The sequence below is a fragment of the Carlito syrichta genome, unplaced genomic scaffold (genome assembly GCF_000164805.1).
Source record: "Carlito syrichta isolate Samal-C Ts95f unplaced genomic scaffold, Tarsius_syrichta-2.0.1 Scaffold306704, whole genome shotgun sequence".
Taxonomy (NCBI): domain Eukaryota; kingdom Metazoa; phylum Chordata; class Mammalia; order Primates; family Tarsiidae; genus Carlito; species Carlito syrichta.
Window position 1 is genome coordinate 44,700 of NW_007250800.1, and position 5,169 is coordinate 49,868.

General features: G+C 46.2%; 1 pseudogene; it reads right to left on the minus strand.

Moving 5' to 3' along the window:
* Nucleotides 1-4,587: 4,587 nt before the first annotated feature.
* On the minus strand, nucleotides 4,588-5,084 carry LOC110596089 (annotated as a pseudogene).
* Nucleotides 5,085-5,169: the final 85 nt, after the last annotated feature.

Below are 5,169 nucleotides of genomic sequence, written 5' to 3' on the forward strand. Positions count from 1 at the left end.
CGGGTGAGTCCTCCCCGGGGTGCTTCCTTCCGCCCCCGGCCTGGCCCCCCCCCCGGACGGGCAGGCTCGGTCAGGGTTCTCCCGATGAGAGCGCGGGGCTTCCGAGGTCGCAGCTCCCAGCCCACTCACGGGCCCAACCTACCGGCGCTCTCAAGACCCCTGTTCCTCCCCAGCCTGTCCTGTCCCCTCCAGCCCCAAGAGACCCGTGGAACACTGCTCGGGTCGCTGCGCTCTTCGGCTGCAGCCGATGGGGACACCCGATTGCCTGAGTCTTCGCCTTCGATGACCTCATACCTACTGAAGACTGCTTAAGTCACCAGCGAATTCAGCCACTGCCTTTCTGGATTCCCGCTTTCTGAAACATGGGGTCCGGTCTGACCTCAACAGGCTGATGTTATCGTCAGAGCCAGCCCCATCTACAATCCCGTTCAACCATCACCTGGCTGGGTGCTGTCTTCCCAAACCTGGTCTCACCCCAATCGCCCAGGGGATGTGCTTCTCATACCCTGAATCACAGTTCGCCTCAGACATGATCCACCTAGATGTTTGTGTCCTAAAACCCAATGCCAGCTTATCCAAAAATCGAACTCCCCATTGAGAGCCTCTTATTCATTCCAGAGTAAATCCCCATTTCACCCCCTACTGTGTGCCATGCATGCGCTGGGCATTGAGGATAAAGTGATGAATCATACACCAAAATCCCTGCCCTCGTGGAGCTGACTTTCTGGTTGGGGACACAATACACAAATGGTAAGACAATTGTAGACACTGGTGAGCTCAAGTGAAGAAAATGAAGCAGTTTAGTGGCACATGATTACTGACCGCTGCTGGCTGAGATAGGATTAGAGACAGTACTTCCAAACAGGTGATGTTTGAGCTGAGACCTGAAGGAGAAGTAGGATACAGCCAGGTCAAATAAGGGTGGAAGGTACATGAGCAAAAGCCTTAAGGAGGCAACCTTGTTTTTTTAAACATTTTTGATTAAAAAAAAAAAAAGCTTGCTTGGTATGTGCAAGGAAACATGGGGGCCAGGGAGGTGAACAGGGTCTGCAGTGTGTTGGGTCAGATAGGGAGTGGTAGAGTTTTGACTTTATGTTAAAGGCAGTGAGAAATCACTGGTGCAAGAAAAATATCTGCCAAACCTGAAGGAATGTTTTCAATGTAATCTTTCAGAGGCAGATGAGAGAAGTCGTTCCAAACCAAGGGTATAACCCTCATAGAATCAGGAAGTAAGAGGGGCTGGGAAGACAAAGCCAACATCATCTTGTGCTCATAACCCAGACCCTGACTTGTCCAATCAAGTCAGATCTCCCACTGATAAGATCCCAAGCCATCAACTTGGCTTGTTCCCACCCCACCCAACATTACCACCTCAGGCATCCCATGATACCATCTCCTGGGAGCATCACAGCCCGCCCAGCATCACAACCTAGTGCCAGAACCCCACCCATCTTACAGATGCCTCCATCAATTCCATGAAGAGATCACTGCCCACATGGGGCCCTCTGGCATCAGACAACACCCTGATTTCTCAACTTGCTCCATTCCAGCCACACCACTTAAAAACTATGGCTGATCCAAGAAGCACCTTGCCATAGACCCTAAGCCAGATGTGCCAAGAGAGGTAAGTGCTCTGGGTTATCTTGAAAACTCATTCATCCATTCATCTATTCATCCATTCATCCAACAAATGTGTGCACCCTGCTCTGGGGTGGGTTATTGCCTTCCCAGAAGATGGGGCCAGGCTGGTAGTAGAAATAGATGCTGTGGCCTGGGTGTGACACGGTGAAGAGTGGTGAGGTTGTGAAGAATTGGGGGTCACACAGCACATCTAAAGAGTACTATTAGCTGGGTGTGGAGGTGCATATCTATGGTCCCAGTGACTCTGGACTCTGAGGTCAGGCAGAAGGCATTGTGTCAGTAAATTATGCTCAACTGGTTCAAGAAAAAACATTGTATCTGTACTTGTAACTTTTCTGTAAGTTTGAGGTTGTGTCAAAAGAAAAAGGAAAAAAATAAACGTTTTGTGTGGCTTATATCTTTTTAAAAAAATAAATGTTTTGTGTGGCTTACATCTCTTTTAAAAAATCTGAGTTACCAGCATTTAAAAATCAAGCCATTTTTAGCTACAAATCTAGGTTTCTGGTTTTCCTTGAGGAATCTGAAAGGCAAACAGCCCTGGGCAATGACTGGCCAGGTGAATAGCTTAATAGTGCCATTTTAAATTTTTATTTTATATTTATTTAGAGATAGGGTCTCTCTCTGTCACCCCAGTTAGAGTGCAGTGGTGCAATCATATTTCGCTGAAGTCTCAAACTCCTGGGCTCAAGTGATCCTCCTGCCTCAACCTCTTGAGTAGTTGGGTCTACAAGTGCATGCCCATTATTGAAGATCTTAACTTTGATCACTTGAATAAGGAGGTGTCTTCCACCTTCTGTGCTGTAAAGTTGCTCTCCTCCTTTTTGAAATAAATATTTTATAGGGAGATACTTTGAGACTAGGTAAATATCCTATCATTCACACACTTCTATTTGTTTATTTCAGTGCAGACATTTGATTCCATGAGTTAGAATCCATTACTATTTATTTGGATGCTCAGATTGGCCCAGATGTGGCCTGTCATAGCCCCTCCAAGATGGTATTTGTGTCTTCTCAGTGTGTCCCCATCATTCCTTAAGTACTTCCTCTCTGGCACAAGATATTCCAGGCTTCTTCTGTACTTCCCTGCCCTAGTCCTGAAATCAGCCATTTCTCCAAAGAGCCCCAGTTCCTTTTGGTGGAGAATATTTAGAAACCAAGATCCAGATGTGCTTATTGTCATCAGGGTGTCACCGCTCCTAGGTCCTCTCAGTGGACAGAGTTTTATACACACACGCACACACACACACACATTCATGTCTATGTTTTTTGGTATTTGTTTCTACAGTTGTCTGTATTCACTGAAAACCATGATTTTTTCACCCTGATGACCCAATTCCATCTAACTCTACTGGGTTAATTCTACTTTTCTCCCCTTCCGTATTTATCTGTGACTCCCTTTCCCTCTCACCCTGATGACCCAATTCCATCTAACTCTACCGGGTTAATTCTACTTTTCTCCCCTTCCGTATTTATCTGTGACTCCCTTTGCCTACTGCGAGAAGCCTGGTGTTCTCACTGTTTTTCATATGTTCACTCACTTAACTGGATCCCCCACATGTAACAATTTCCCATCGTTGCTACTGCCTTCTTCCCACTCAAGCTTCCACCCCCTGTCAGGCTGCCCTTCTGTGAGGGCACCCTCCTCACGTGCATGAGTTCCAGCCACTCCCACCCTATGCAGATACCCTTTTTATCCCGCTTTGGGCTCTGATACCCCTCTTTGGACCAGCATGTACCCTTCCCACTTCCCTCCACATAAGCAGAACTGTATCAACCTTTGGCAAGCTGGTTTTGGCTCTGTGTGGGCCATCGGTTTCTACCCTTGGCTTACTGTCGTGGAGCAGACATTCACGTTCTCAACATGTATGTATTGAGTGTTTACTCTGAGCTGACGAATACAGAGACTGAAATTAAAAACAAAGTGTTGTAGGAGAAATACTACCAGACACAGAGGAGCCACCTCATTCTTTTGGATTGCTGGGCCACCATACTTCTCCATGAGTTGCAGGCCCCTCTCCAGTTTATCTGCATAATGAGTTCCACCAATGGAGTTAATTCCAGTGAATGGAATTGACTCAGTGGAGGTGAGGCATTCACCCCACAAAGCTTCTTCATTTTCCTGAATCAGCTCCACCCAATGTTAATAACATCTTCCCCACCTGACTCATCAAATCCTGGTTATATAGATTGTCTTTCCCCATAGCATCTGTTGGGATGGATGACACAGACCAAATTCACAGCCTTTCTGACATTTCATCCTATAAACTCAGCCTCTCTATTGTGGCATAGTAATAATAGTAATCAAAACTAACATTTATTGGGCCAGGTGCAGTGGCTCATGCCTATAATCCCAGAACTTTGGGAGGCCAAGGCAGGAAGATCGTTTGAACACAGAAGTTCAAGACCAGTCTGGACAACATAGTGAGACCTTGTGTCTACAAAAGATAAAATATTAAAAGAAAGAAAGAAATTAGCCAGGCGTGGTGGCACACACCTGTAGTCCCAGCTACTTAAGAGGCTTAGGCAGAAGGATAACCTGAGCCAGGAGGTTGAGATTATACCTCTGTACAACCTGGGCAACAGAGTGACAGAGTGAGACTGCAACTCAAAAAAAAAAAAAAAAAAAGCTAACATTTATTGAACACTTATTTTTTTTTTTTTTTTGGACCAAGATCATAGGGAAAGTTTATTTTCAAGGATTTGTGCAGACAATGGTGAATAAAAAATTGTATTCAACTATAAAAAGGAGCTGACTTAATTTGACCCTGGCACACAGGGTTTCTGGTGATGCCAGTTTGAATCTGAGCCAATATTGCTGTCCCCATTCCTCCACCCCTAGAAGACTCCCCCAGAAGAATAACTTCCTGTAATTTTTAGTCAAAATTATTTGACATCTCAACCAAAGCAATGAGTTAAACAAGTTTCTGCTTATCTGCTTACATCAAGCGGTGTGATTTACCTGGACGTTATGTGCACTCTGCCGAGGACTGATTTATACACAGATTGAGGAAGCTGGCTACCTGCGGTCCCCTGAAGCATAAATAGTATTTGCAACCATGAGGAGTTTTCCTCTTGCGTGGCACGGGCAGATGCTGTGGTGTCACCTGGGGACTCTGGTGAATTTAGCTGGACTCTCTTATGCTGAGTCCAGGCCTCCAGCAAGTCCTTCATCTCTGTCCCCTGGGCTGGCAGTCGAGGAGTTGGATACTTTGGAATTCATTTTATAAACAGAATGTAAAAGGCCATTACAACACAGGCAATTGCCACAGCAGCATGCAGCCTGGTTCCGATCACTGCAGCTTTGTAAAACACACCCCAAACGCCCTTCTTCTCTGATAGCAGCCAGGTTTCGAGACGAGGTACTTTCTTGAAATAGGTACAGGTGCAAACAAAGAGCAAACCAAATACCAGAATCCCATCCAAGGAGTACATGTTCGTCATGGCGGCTGGCCTGGACCTGGGCAAGGAGGTCCGGGCTCAGCAGTACTGGCAGCGAAGGTAGGGGAACCCGGCTACCGCTTGACACTT